The 15,736-nt window shown below is 37.2% G+C and overlaps 1 long non-coding RNA gene across 1 annotated transcript in view; it reads left to right on the top strand.

Moving 5' to 3' along the window:
• LOC121134179 overlaps nt 1-15,736 on the top strand; it is a 54,225-nt gene that overhangs the window by 12,462 nt on the left and 26,027 nt on the right. The window lies entirely within an intron of this gene.

The following is a 15,736-nucleotide window of genomic DNA, read 5'->3' as shown; positions in this document are numbered from 1 at the left end:
TTTGCATTTCCCTGATGGCTAAGGATGTTGAGCACTTTCTTAAGTGTCTCTTGGCCATTTTAGCCTCCTCTACTGAGAATTCTCTATTTAGCTCTGTACCCCACCTTTCAAGTGGATCCTTTGGTGTTTTGGAGACTTGTTTCTTGAGTTCTTTGTAAATTTTGGAGATTAGCCCTCTGTCAGATGTAGGGTTAGTGAATATCTTTTCCCATTCTGTGGCCTGCCTTTTTGTCTTTTTGATTGTGTCCTTTGCCTTACAGAAGCTTTTTAGTTTCAGAAGGTCCCATTTGTTAATTGTTGATCTCAGTGCCTGTGCCACTGGTGTTATGTTTAGGAAGTGGTCTCCTGTACCAACTCGTTGAAGAGTATCTCCCACTTTCTCTTCTAAAAGTTTCAGTGTGGCTGGATGTATGTTGAGATCTTTGATCCATTTGGACTTAAGTTTTGTACAAGGCGATAAACATGGATCTATCTGCAGTCTTCTGCATACCACTACCCAGTTATGCCAGCACCATTTGTTGAAGATGCTTTCTTTTTTCCACTGTACAGTTTTAGCTTCTTTGTCAAAAATCAGGTGTTCATAGGTGTGTGGGTTAAAATTAGGGCTTTCGATTCGGTTCCATTGGTCTACCTGCCTATTTTTGTGCCAATACCAAGCTGTTTTCAGGACTATAGCTCTATAATAGAGCTTGAAGTCAGGTATGGTGATGCCTCCTGAAGGTCCTTTATTGTATAGGGATGTTTTAGCTATCCTGGGCCTTTTGTTTTTCCATATAAAGTTGATTAATGTTCTTTCCAGGTCCTTGAAGAATTGTGATGGAATTTTGATAGGGATTGCATTGAATCTATAGACTGCTTTTGGCAAGATTGCCATTTTTATTATGTTGATCCTACCAATCCAAGAGCATGGGAGATCTTTCCATTTTCTGGTATCTTCTTTGATTTCTTTCTTCAAAGACACAAAGTTCTTGATATACAGGTCTTTCACTTCCTTGGTTAACATTATCCCCAGATATTTGATGCTGTTTTTGGCTATTGTAAAAGGTGATGTTTCTCTGATTTCTTTCTCAGTCACTTCATCATCTGTATATAATAGGGCCACTGATTTTTTTGAGTTTACCTTGTATCCTGCCACATTGCTGAAGGTGTTTATCAGCTCTAGGAGTAACCTTGCGGAGCTTTTTGGGTCACTTATGTAAACTATCATATCATCTGCAAATAATGAAAGTTTGACTTCTTCTTTTCCTATTTGTATCCCCTTTATCTCCTTTTGTTGTCTTATTGCTGTAGCTAGAACTTCAAGTACAATATTGAAGAGATATGGAGAGAGTGGACAGCCTTGTCTTGTTCCTGATTTTAGAGGAATTGCTTTGAGTTTCTCTCCATTTAGTTTGATGTTAGCTGTTGGTGTACTGTATATTGCTTTTATTATATTCAGGTACGTTCCTGTTATCCCTGATCTCTCTAGGACCTTTATCATGAAGGGGTGCTGGATTTTGTCAAAGGCTTTTTCAGCATCTAGTGAGATGATCATGTGGTTTTTCTTTCGCAGATTATTAATATGGTGGATTACATTGATAGATTTTCTAATGTTGAACCATCCCTACATTCCTGGAATGAAGCCTACTTGATCATGGTGGATGATTTTTCTGATGTGTTCTTGAATCCGGTTTGCAAGTATTTTATTGAGTATTTTTGCATCAATGTTCATGAGGGAAATTGGTCTATAGTTCTCTTTCTTAGTTGTGTCTTTGTGTGGCTTGGGTATCAAGGTAATTGTAGCCTCGTAAAAAGAGTTTGGCAGTGAGCCTCCTGCTTCTATAGTGTGGAATACTTTGACGAGTATTGGAATGAGCTCTTCTTTGAATTTCTGGTAGAATTCTGCACTGAAGCCATCTGGGCCTGGGCTTTTTTTGTTTGGGAGACTTTTGATGACTGCTTCTATTTCATTAGTGGTTATAGGTCTGTTTAGATTATTTATCTGTTCTTGATTTAGTTTTGGCAAGTGATATCTATCCAGGAAATTGTCCATTTCCTTTAAATTTTCAAATTTTGTGGAGTACAGATTTTCAAAGTATGCCCTGATGATTCTCTTGATTTCCTCAGAGTCCGTTGTTATGTCCCCTTTCTCATCCCTGATTTCGTTAATTAGCATGTTCTCTCTCTGTCTTTTGGTTAGTTTGGACAGAGGTTTGTCTATTTTGTTGATTTTCTCAAAGAACCAACTCTTTGTTTCATTGATTCTTCTCAATGTTTTCCTGGTTTCTACTTGATTGATTTCAGCCCTCAATTTGATTATTTCCTGGCGTCTGCTCCTCCTGGGGAGTTTGCTTCTTTTGTTCTAGAACATTCAGCTGTGCTATTAATTCTCTAGTATGACTGTTCTCCAGTTTTTTCATGTGGGCACTTAGTGCTATAAACTTTCCTCTCAGCACTGCTTTCAAAGTGTCCCATAAGTTTGTGTATGTTGTGTCTTCATTCTCATTGAAATCGAGGAAGTCTTTAATTTCTTTTTTTATTTGTTCCTTTACCCAGGGATGGTGCAATTGTGCATTGTTCAATCTCCATGAGTTTGTAGGGTTTCTGCGATTTGTGTTATTGTTGAATTCTAATGTTAATGCATGGTGGTCTGATAAGATGCAGGGGGTTATTCCAATTTTTTTGTATCTGTGGAGATTTGCTATGTTTCCTATTATGTGGTCAATTTTAGAGAAGGTTCCATGTGGTGCCGAGAAGAAGGTATATCCCTTTGTATTTGGGTGGAATGTTCTATAGATGTCTGTTAAACCCAGTTGGGTCATAACTTCTATTAATTCTTTTGTTTCTTTGTTAAGTTTCTGTCTGGAGGTCCTATCTAACGGTGAGAGCGGAGTGTTGAAGTCTCCTACTATTAGTGTGTGAGATTTTATGTGCATTTTGAGCTTTAGTAATGTTTCTTTCACGAATGTAGGTGCCTTTGTATTTGGGGCGTAGATGTTTAAAATCGAGACTTCGTCTTGATGTATTTTTCCTTTGATGAATATGAAGTGCCCTTCTTCATCTCTTTTGATTGATTTTAATTTGAAGCCTAATTTGTTAGATATTAGGATTGCTACGCCCGCTTGACTTACCTATAAAAAGACACAGACTAGCAGAATGGATACGAAGACAGAACCCTTCCTTCTGCTGCATACAAGAAACACATCTCAACACCAAAGACAGACGTTATCTCAGAGTAAAGGGCTGGGAAAAGATCTTCCAAAAATTTTTATTTTTAAATTTAAATTCAAATTAGAAACAAGGTTTCTTCACATGTCAATCTCACATCCCTCTCCCTTTCCCTCCCTTCCTCCCACCCCCCCACCACCCACCCAATACCCCCTCCTTTCCCCAGGGAGGGTGAGTTCTTCCATGGGGTCTCCATAGTCTGTCATTTCATCCAGGACAGGGCCTAGAACCTCCCCCCAAGAGTCCAGGGTGAGAGTGCATCTCTCAATATGAGATAGGCACCCAATGTCCATTTGTATGCCAGGAATAAATACTGGTCAACTACCAAAGGCCCCGTAGATTGCCTAGGCCTCCTCACTGACACCCCAATTCAGGGGGTCTTGATCAGCCTCATGCTGGATTCCCAGGCATCATCCTGGATTCAAGAGTTAACCCTTGTCAGGTCAGCTGGGGGTTAAACCAACCCAGTCTTAATCCCTTTGGCATCAGTCCTCCCTCTCTGTCACTGGCTTTCTTGAGTTCAGCTCAGTGCTTAGCCATGGGAATCTGCCTCTGCCTCCATCAGCCACTGAATGAAGGTTCTGTTTCCCAGACTCTCTGGCCATGGGATTGTAGGCTGACACTCCCCAGATCTATGTCTAAAATCAATATATGAGAGAATACATGTCATGTTTCTCTTTTTGTGACTGGGTTACCTCACTCAGGATGGTTTCTTCTAGTATAATCCATTTGCCTGCAAATATCAGGATTCCATTATTTTTTTTTCTGCTGAATAGTACTCCATTGTGTAAATGTACCACATGTTCTCTATCCACTCTTCAGTTGAGGGGCATCTAGCTTGCTTCCAAGTTTTGGCTATTACAAATAATGCTGCTATGAACATAGTGGAACAGACATCCTTGTTGTATGAATGGGCATTATTTGAATATGTGCCTAAGAGGGGAGTTGCTGGGTCTTGTGGTAGGTTTATTCCCATTTTTCTGAGGAATCTCCACACTGATTTCCAAAGTGGCTGAACAAGTTGGCACTCCCACCAGCAATGGAGGAGTGTTCCCCTTTTGCCACATCCTCTCCAGCATAAATTGTCGTTGGTGTTTTTGATTTCAGCCATTCTGACAGGAGTGAGATGGTATCTCAGAGTTGTCTTGATTTGCATTTCCCGGATGGCTAAGGATGTTGAGCACTTTCTCAAGTGCCTCTCAGCCATTTTAGACTCCTCTATTGAAAATTCTCTATTTAGTTCTGCAGCACACTTTTTAATTGGATCATTTGGTGATTTGGAGACTTGCTTCTTGAGTTCTTTGTAAATTTTGGAGATCAACCCTCTGTCAGATGTGGAGTTAGTGAGTATTTTTTCCCATTCTGTGGGCTGCCTTTTTGTCTTGCTGACTGTGTCCTTTGCCTTACAGAAGTTTCTCAGTTTCAGGAGGTCCCATCTATTAATTGTGGATCCCACTGTCTGTGCTACTGGTGTTATGATAAGGAAGCAGTCTCCTGTACCAATTCGTTCAAGGGTACCACCCACTTTTTCTTCTAAGAGGTTCAGTGTGGCTGGATTTATGTTGAGGTCTTTGATCCATTTGGACTTAAGTTTTGTGCATGGCGATAGACATGGATCTATCCACAGTCTTCTACATGCCTATATCCAGTTATGCCAGCACCATTTGTTGAAGATGGTTTCTTTATTCCATTGTATATTTGTAGGTTTTCTGCAATTTGTGTTGTTTTTGAATTCTAATTTTAACGCATGGTGGTCTGATAAGATGCATGGAGTTATTCCAATTTTTTTGAACCTGCTGAGGTTTGATATGTTGCCAAGTATGTGGTCGATGTTTGAGAAGGTTCCATGTGGTGGTGAGAAGAATGTATATTCTTTTTTATATGGATGAAATGTTCTATAGATGTCTGTTAATCCCACTTGGGTATTACTTCTATTAGACCCTTTGCTTCTTTGTTGAGTTTCTGTCTGGTATTCCTGTCTAGTGGTGAGAGTGGCGGTTGAAATCTCCCACTATAAGTGTGTGGGGCTTTATATGTGATTTAAGTTTTAGTAATGTTTCTTTTACGAATGTGGATGCCTTTGTATTTGGGGCATAGATGTTCAGGATAGACACTTCATCTTGGTGGATTTTGCCTGTGATGAGTATGTATTGACCTCCTTCATCTCTTTTGATTGATATTATTTTAAAGTCTAATTTGTTAGATATTAGGTTTGCTACCCCTGCTTGTTTCTTGGGTCCATTTAATTGGAAAATTTTTTCCCAACCTTTAACTCTGAGGTACATATTGTGAAGAATTAGAGGAGCTGGAAACTTTTATCAAAGAAATAACTTTTTTTCTGGGAATGACAATAACTGCTCTGATTTTGTCATTATTAATGAATGAATCAGTTTATCCTGAATACCCAAAGGGATGTACAACATAAAATTAACAAATTGCAGTGTTTAAAAGAAAAATGAATAAATTTATTTGATTTTAAAATGAAAAGGAAACAAAAATGCAGTTAAAAATAGCTAATATATTAACTGATTTCTATATGCTAATGAATTTTTATTATATTTCTTTGTGTAGTTATTCATACTTAGTAATATTAACATAACATTAATAGAGGAATAATAATCTTTTTTAGTCAGTTTATTAAGGTATCATTCACAGTAATGGATTTCATCATGGCATCTTCAGACATCTGTGCCATAATATTTTTTTGTCATTCATTGTTCATACCATATCTTTATCTATTAAAATCTCTTTGACAAGCAATCCAATTTTGTCAATGACAGGCTTGATCAGTGATATTATGCTAACTTTTTGGATTACAATATGTGTGATCTCAATTATTGCATGACTTATAAAGCATTTATTTCACAATAATATTTTTGCTTCCTAGTTCATAATCCAATACTGAGGACAATAACCTGATGATTGCTAATTCTCTTCCTCCCTATAAAGCTGAACTACAACACATTTCCCTGTGACTTCTTGAGCTTTCTTTATGTAAAGAAGTATGTGTAGTGCTTCTGTTTCTATAAACCACTTGTATCCATGAAAAAGAAAGCCTAGAGTTTAATGTGTTTATTTACTCCAGAAATTATTCATTCCATCAATGCAAATTTGTATCAAATCTCCAACAATTTTTCATAAGAGAGTAAGGTTGAAGTTTAAACAAATGTACTGGCTTCACATGACTGCCCAAATGAGAGCTGAAGAAAGATGATACCAAATAACATTGATAGTTGGTTAGGGATAAGCTCACAAGACCTAAATCCTATACAAAGATCCATAGGCAATGCAGGAGGACTGGAAGTGGAAGAGGTGATCTTTCCCAGAGAAAAATCATATCAATGAATTGTTCAATGTCAAAATTCTGCTTGAGGGTCTGTGTTTGGTGCATATGATATACAGCAATCTACTTTAAGTAAAAGACACAGAAATACACATTTTCAAACTCATTAATAAAAATGAAGTTCCAAGGGAATTCAATAGGCAGAGACCTTTTTCAAATCAGACAGAGCAATGACACCTCTATGCTTTTCCAAGATCAGAAGCGACAGTCCATGGATGTAAGATTATGACACCTGTTAGCTAGCCATGTCTACATTACTTCCATTTAGGGTAGGAGACTTTGAAATGCGTTTGTTGAGCTGAAAGCACATGAGAAATTGTTGGGACTGAAGACAGGACTTCTAATTTTTACAGTTAGTGTACGTATCATTCACAGAAATGTGTTGATACTATTTTGCCCTTAGAATTTTTAAAATATTTCTCTGAGCATTATGTAAGAATAAAAATTGTCTCTTAATTCTATAAAAGTTGCTATGATGAATATTTGTTATCATCTTGAATGGATCTGGAATCAACTACGAGAACCCCACTGAGTACACCTGTAAGGGGTTTTCTTCATAAGTTTATTTTGTACAGGAAGAGCCACATTAAATGAAAGTAGACCTCTCTGGTACATCCAGACAAAAGGAAGTATAAGGGGAGAAGCTTCATTGTTTGTTATTTTGTTTTGTTTTTTCTTTCCTTCATTGTCTTTCATTTTGCAAGTGATTTTTGTTTTGGCTTTTTTGAGAGAGGGTTTCCCTGTAGCTTTGAAGCCTTTCCTGGAACTTGCTCTGTAGACCATATTAGCCTCAAACTTAGAGGGATCCACCTGCCTCTGCCTCCTGAGAGCTAGGATTAAAGGCACTTGCTACAGTTGTCAGACCCTGCAAATGATTTTATATAGACTGTCTACAAGTTCATCTACCTTACATTGTTCATGGGCTATCCTTACCAAGGATATAGCAGTATCCCATGCTACAAAGAATCTGAATGCAGATTCTTTGGTCTTCCATGTGGAATAAAGGACCCATAAACCTTGAAGAATCCTCCAGACTTACAATGCCACGATAGTACTATTGAAGCATGGAACCTTATGGGTTCTCCCTTCTCTGGTGTAAAGACATCCACTGCCGGACTTTGCAGACATTACTGTGTAAGCAAATATAATAATCCCATTTGAGTACATATTCATTATATCAGTTACATTCTTCATGAGAACCCTGGACTATACAGGTTACAAAATTAAATTAGACATTGTCAAGAAAAGAAATGATTTTGAATTGGTAAATTGAGAGTTATTCTATGTTTTTCTCAGAATCTAATCCTTACTAATGGAGTTCAAAGTCTTACTAATGGAGTTTTTAAAAATAAGACTTGGGATTCAATGAGATAGACATGTGAAGACATTTGAGCTTCCTTTGGACTATTGATACTGTATACAAGGAATCCAGGCAAAGTCTCATGTCGTGATTGTTTTGTCCTGGATAGAAACAGTGTTCTTAGGTGGGGTTTTAAGGAAGTAATGAGACCATGAGGAAGAGGTGATAGTACTGTGTAAGTTGGAGTTGTTTTTAATGAAATAGGGTAATGGGTGCTAGGGACAAGTCCTGGAGAAGTATATCTGTGTTTGGACCCATCTCTCTGGCCCAAACTTTCTGCTTCCTGATGAATGACCTCTGCCTCATGTTCCTGGCACCAACCACTATGTCCTGCTTCCCCAAGACTAAGGAAATTGAAACAGATAACTATGGACACAAATCTCAATAACCCATAGCCTAAATAAATCAAACAGTTTTTTCACTCTGATTACTTGTTACTGTGATGAAAATCTGAATAAGTACAGTTATAAAACCATGGTAATGTTTGATAAACCCATCAGTAACATCATTTCAGGACCTATGTCCTGTTAGGCAATACAGAATGGAGAAAAACTAGTTAAATCAAATAAATAAAGCCCAAGGAGGTACTTCTTCAAATATGTTCAAATGATGTATGTTTTCAAAATTGTTAACTATTCTTACTGAAATCTCCTGTGATTACTAAATGTAAAAGTACAGTAAGTGGCATTCATATGTTGATGGAATCCAGTTGGACCTAAGACCCATTTACCAGGAAGGAAAGTGTGCCTGGTATTGGATATCTAATTAACTTCCCAGGGTTAGTGAGGTCATGGATCACAGAAAACTATCTACTACCACTTTGCAAGACCAGCAAAATTCCATCCTATATACTTAACTTATCTTTAAGCTGTTATTTAAGTGCAGATGCCACCCCTCAGCAAAGAGTCCTCTTTTCACAGCAAGTCATAGTATGTAGACTAATAGACTGTTGGGAAGAGCTCGACCCAATGGGTACAGCTCCTCCATCTATGTCTCAGAGAGCATTGGGGAAAATGAGGCAGAAGTAGTGTAAGGACCAGATCACAAGTTTGCTGTGTAACTGTGCAAATCAAGTTGTGATCATATCATCTGCAACAATGATAAGGTTGAAGAGAGCACAGTCTAAAGAGCCACTGAGAAGTTATGAAAGTGTCATTCAAAAAGACAAAGTTCTGAGATAATTTTCATCAGCTTGGCCCAGAACTCTCTCCTCTTACAGTCTGGTTTATAAGAGTCTACTCTAGGCCAAGCTGACCTAGAAGTACCTATTATAGCCCATGCTGGCCTAGAACTTCCTATTGCTTCCCAGGCTGGTCTTGAACTCATGAAAAATACTTTGGCATTGTCTCTCTCTGCATCTTAACAAACAGAATGAGAAATGTCAGAATGAAAATTAGAAATGCCTGATTGAATGCACAGGAAATGCCAATGAAATGTCCTGCATGAACTATGGCATACAGAATGAAACTAAACTGCTCATTTGTTTTTGGAGATGAGATCTGAACGAAGTTTTAGAGTGTCATTTCTTTATTACATGTTCAGTCACTTAGCTAATATATGAGCACCTATTTTGTATCAGTTACCATGCAAGTGCGTTTAACAAGTCAGTTATTGTACCAGCCTATCAGTCGATTTAAGTGTAGCAGCCTTTTTTGTGTCTTTATTGTTTCTATGTTAGCATACATAGAAATGGGTTTCATCATGGAGTCTTCATATACACTGTGTCTTAGTTTCATTCACCTCTGTCATTGTCATCCTCTCTCCCATTCATCCATTCTACCTGCTTTCTTTTCTTCCTTTAGTCACTCAACCCTTCTGTCTTCCCACAATGGATTCCATTCCTGTCTCTATTTCCCACCTCCCTTAAGATCTCTTCCTCTCTTCTCATGAGATCCTTCATTCATAATACATCTGTTCAATTTTCACTACTTCAACTCAAAGAAACTTTTCATTTTCTGTACTTCTCTTGCAGTCCTTCCATATACAACTCCTTGAGTAGTTAGAATTTGCTCTCTCTAACTTTTGCAAGACATGACTGTAGAATGTAGAAAAGAAGAGCCCAGATGATGCCCCATTTAGACCACTTATGTCCTCCATCTACCAGCAACATTTTTTGCCTGCGTTTTGTTTTTTTAACTTTTATCGTTCCTTGTGAATTTTACATCATGCATTCTGATCCCACTTACCTCTTTGTTCCTTAGTATCCACACTCTTCCTTTGCAACCCCCCCCATCAAAACCAAATTTAAAAGGAAAACTAAAACCCAAAGAAAACAGAGCAAAACCAAACACAAATCAAAACAAGCAAGCAAAACAATAGGAGAGGAATATTATTGTGGAAGCTGTACTGTGGCTTGTTGAGTCGCACAGTTGACCCATTCATCTTTATGTGCAAGTGTTCATTGCCTCGAGTTACTCTTCTGGTTGGCGGCCTCTGGTTTCTACTGCACCATCAATAATGGGCTCTCACTGGGGTTCTTGGATATCCTGTTGTCCTGTATCATGGAGATCCTGTTGTTTTGGATCTGTAGATTCATCCTCTTTACATGCTCCAACAGTTCATAGATTCAGGGGATGTTGGGGTGGGCTAACTCACAGTCCTGGTTCTGGGCCTGGTTGGTAGCTGGATTGGTCAGCCTGCCAGCTTTCCCTCATGGTCACTATCCAGGCAGGCTCTCCAGCACTGCCTAAACTAGCCCAGTCCATGCAGCCTGCAGGGAGGAGCAGGACCAGTTCTCCTGCTCTCAGGTCCTCAGATTCACATCATCAGGACCAACTCTACTGTTTTTCCCTCTCTCCTGATTGCTGTAGGGGACATATGAGGTGGGAGGGTGTCATCTCTCCTGCTCTCAAGCCCTCTGGACTGACTCACCTGTGCCCCTGACAACATGGTCAGCTCTAGTGTGCTGACCAGGTGGGGTGCAGGGCCTGCTCTCCTGTGTGCTGCAGATGATGAGGGGCGGGGCTCGTTCTCTTACTCTTGTGACCCAGGTGCAAACTCTCTCACTTGTTATAGGTAGCAAGGGGTTGAGACAGAAGGGCATCTTTCCCTCATCACTGATATTGCATATCACATGGCAGACAAGGGTGGGTGGGGTTTGCTCTGTAGCTCTTATGTCTTTAGAGCTGAATCTAGTGTGCTGGCCAGGTGAGGTCCACTACTGTGGTGAGGGCTGGAGCCATCTTTCTTGAGTATTCTCCCCTGAGGGGGCAGGACCAGCTTTCCTGCTATAGCATCCCAACTGCAGCAGCTCTAAGGACCCAGACATGACCCCTGGCAGCAGCTCAGGCCCAGACATCACCAAGGCCTAGTGACTGCACCATTTCTTAATCTTTTGTCCTTCATTATTTGATATTTGAAAAGGAATACTCATAACAATGTAACTGTTCTAGGCAGGTATAGTTATTAGAGAAGGTCATTTGTATGTAATGTGTTTAGGCAGGAGTCTGGTATTTAGTAGTCATCCTTCAACACATTTTCATTACAGATAAGATTGTAAGCAGGAGTCATATCGTATGTAAGTTACTGTGTTTTTATAGGGCTTCTTCACATCCCCAGTTGGGAAACTGAACCAAAGGTGTAGATTCAGAATGATTTTTCATGCTTCATTAACTTTCTAGCAAACAATGGACCCATGAATGACACTGTGGGTTGTGATATTTCTGTTTTAAGATTAGGTTCAGGGAATAAGGGATTTCCATTAATACAATATCTTTAATGGGCATGCACTTTTGCTTTGCAGCAAAAAGAAATTGAAAATTATATGATTGCAAATAAAACATCACTAAAGACATTTAGGAAATGGATTTCGTATGCATTTTAAGGCAAATGCAGGGAAAAAAATGGGTGTTTTCAACCTTGAAAATACCTCTGATTACATCCCGATGCAGCTTTTGAGTTATATCTAAATGTAAATCGGAAAAAATATTTTGTAAATAACACTTGCAGTGGTATCAAATTTTGAAAATGACATTAATTAAATTTCTACTACACTTATGACAGGCTTGTGGAAATTGCTTTTAAAGCAATGATAAACCCATAAAGAAAAAAATTAAAGAGAAGCCCATTAAAATCTTTCTATTCAGGTATAAATGTAGCTTTGCAAATAATTCGTGGTTATAGTCTCTGAGCCTTTTATGGTGTACTTTTTTCTTCCTGCACAGCTTTTGAGTGTGTGCCTTAGACATTAAGACTTGAGCCAAGGAAAATGTCTTCAGTGTGTCTACTATCTGAGAATTTCTGTCTAGAACCTGGAAATAATACTCTGCACTTGAAAAATGGAAAAAAATGGAAACATGATAGAATATAGAAAATACATAGTGTTATACAAATTATATGATTTAATATAAGAATTTTTAAAAGTGAAACAGAAAGCATACCCATTGATGTAGCAACTTATTTTATTTAAATTTCCTGTGGGAACATGAGCATCTAGGGATGATACTCAGATCATACGTCTGTCTTTGAAGACTGATGTTGCTAAATCTGGCAATTTTCTTATAAAAATACTATTGCAATGGTTAGCAAATCAAACAAAATATTCCCATCAATAAAAGATTTATGCTTTTCCCACTTTAGTAACAACAAATAACTTCACTGTCTACAGCAACTAGCTTACTGTGCTGTATATTACATATGTAGCTTTAGAGTTTAGTCATCCTGCAACCGGAAGTTTGTACCCTTTGATCATGCACTTAATTTCCCCCACATCCTGCAATTGCCATCCAATCTCTCAATACTTTGTTTGATTTTTTATTTTACATTTAATAGTGATTATGCAATATTTAACCCTTTCTTCTTGGCTAATATAACTTACACTAATAATTTGTAATGCCTTTAACAAAAAGCAATGAACCAGAAAACTGAAATGCTAACCCTGACTTGAAGATCACACAGTTAATATATTGAATTAAATCCCAGGATACTTCTCAAATATGCATAATTTGTGTCAATTTGAATCAATGTAGATGTGTACCAAGTTTTTGGACCCCACTATAATTACATTGGCAAGAGTTAAAGAGAGGATTTTGAAAGTAGCAAGAGAAAATCAAAAGCAATTCCTCTCTACCCAAGAAAGTCCAGAGTATTTTGAGTGGATTTCTCAAAGGATCTGCAGTAAACAGGAGGTGCTAGTTTATTAAAAGTGTCATAAAGAATAATGTGTCAATCAGGAACACATTTGTCAAGAAAATGAACTTATACCACCAAAGAGACATTAAGACTATTCCAGACAAACAAAATATGGTGGAGCTCAAAAACACAAAGTTTTCACATGAGTATAAACATCTCAGTGGTGTAAATAAATAAACAAACATGATATTAAAGTTAGCAAATGGTCCCATATAACTTAATTTTTACTACTGTAAAGCTTAAAAGGCAAAACCATTAAAGTTAACTGTAAACCAAACAAATGAAATTGACTGATTTAACGTAATTTATGTGCAACTCCTGACAAAATATCAACAAATTTAAATGCTTCTTCAGGCATAACGAGTTGTCATATCCAGAAACCCAGTGAAAATCCTTGAGATGGAAAATATAATTATAAAAATCAAAAAAATATTAGATTGCTCAATCAAAGAACTGACCTGAAAGAAAAATACATGTTTGAAGGATAAATAAACTCAAGAAAAAAGATTACCAGAAATAAAACAATGAATGACGAAGGAAAAAAATACCCTTGAGAGGCATGTTATCCACTCTGAAGTTGTGGGTTGAAATCTTTTCTTTTTTTATACAATTCTTACAACTAATAATACACATTATTTCTATCATTAATAAACCATATTGCATTCTCCTGTGACTCTGATACTATGTGTGGTACAACAAGGAATATACTGTATTGTTTTTTACTTTTTTATCTTTCATAGTTTTTAAGCCATGAGCATGGAAGCTCATGTAAGGATATTTCCATTACTCTGTCCTCCATTTACATAATTTAACCAATAGAAAATAAATAACTTGATAAGAGTTTGATAAAAGCCAGTCAAAAATCAGCCACTTCACATGTTAAATCAAACTTTCAATGTTCAAAGAGAAAGGAAGAATGCCAAAAGCATCTATATATTGTTGTTGCTAGAGTGGTCCTTTTTGCAATATTAATCTGGATAATCTGTGAGCATGGGAGACTTTCTATCCTCTAGTGTCTTCTACTGCTTTGTTCAATGTTTGAAAGTCTTCATCAGAGAATTATTATACTTCCATGGTTAGATTTACCTAAGGTTTTTTTTTATTTTGAGCCTGTTATAAATTTGACTCTTTTCCTGATTTCCTTCTGTCACTGTTTATGTAGGATGGCTACTAAATTTTTCTTATTTTACATGTTGCAACTTTGCTGAAAGTGTTTCTAAACTCTAAGGTTTTTGTAGTTGAGAATTTAGGGTCTGATATGTTTAGAATTACATGATTTGTAATTATGAATGTTTTGATTTTATAGTTTCCTATTTGTATCAATATAGTTTTGATATTATACCTTATTCCAGTCAGAATGGATAAGACGGAGACTACAATATGTTAAAGCTAGTGATGGTGAGGCTTTTACACTGTGAGTATAAATTGGCAAATAAATTACTATTATCAATACAGGGCATTCTAAATTATTGACATAATCTCATTTTTTATTTTGTGTTGGCCTGAATGTTAGTACATAGACAAGGATTTGCATGCCTCTGCATTCTATGAGCTGGTATTAAGATGTGTGCCACCACATCTGGCTCATTTGTAGGAATCTTAAAATACTAAAAACATAAGTAAGATATGATCCACTTAAACTTTGTCTGCATGTATGCTCAAAGAATTCTGTATTGCAGCAGAAAAATATTTGTACATTCGTGTTCACTGCTGCTTTATTCACAAGAGAAAAAATAGTAAAATAATGAGATCCTATGTATTTTTATTAACTAATGATTGAATAATGATGATGTGGTACACATGCACAATGGAATTTTATTCAGCTATAAAAATGAAATTATTAATTTTGCAAAAATATTGATTGACACAGAAGTACAATGCTATCATTTTTCTCTCATATGTGGATCCTGTTTTTGGATATGTAGATTTGATTATTTAATTTGAGACTGTAGAGTCTAGGAGCTAGAAGGATGGCAGGGAAATGAGATGAAAATAGAAGCCTTAAGAAGGATAAAAAAGCATATGTGATACAGATGGATATGATGGCACAGCCTTTAATCTCATCGCTCCTGGGACAGAGACAGGAAGATCTCTATGAGCTCAAGGCCAACCTGGTCTAAAGAGTCAGTTCATGACAGGTACAGCTACATAATGAAACTCTGTCTCAGAAAAACAAAAATGAAACAAATAAAAAAACAACCAAATAAACAAAGAAAAAAAAACCCAACGTCCTTTCCCAAACCCCAACAACAACAAAAACAAATCCAAAACCCCCAACCCAACAAACCCATATATGACATGAAAAATGCATGCGATAATGTGTTTAGAGGATTAGTTTGTGAACATGTATGAGAGGAAGGAAAAGTGTTATCCAAGCCAGAGATACATGAAAAGTCACATGGGATCATACAAATATGCAAGTTAATTTAAATCTCAACAAAAGGTACCCCATGCTTCTTGAATCTGTGGCTTATTTCAAAAACATCTCAACGCCAGTACTGGGATACCACCCCATGGTAGTTTGAATGTAATTGGTCCCTATAATCTCAAAGAGTATTGCGGCATGAATGTGCATGCATTCACACAAAAATACAAATGCATTTGTTTTTGAGAGTCGAGAGGTGTGTTAATTTATTGAAAATTCTTCTCATATCCTAGTACTGTATTTACATCATTTTATCAGTTCTCTTCTCCCA

This window comes from Mesocricetus auratus, unplaced genomic scaffold, assembly GCF_017639785.1.
Source record: "Mesocricetus auratus isolate SY011 unplaced genomic scaffold, BCM_Maur_2.0 Super-Scaffold_100026, whole genome shotgun sequence".
NCBI lineage: Eukaryota > Metazoa > Chordata > Mammalia > Rodentia > Cricetidae > Mesocricetus > Mesocricetus auratus.
The sequence above is the reverse complement of the archived record's forward strand: the minus strand, read 5'-3'. Positions and strand labels throughout refer to the sequence as shown.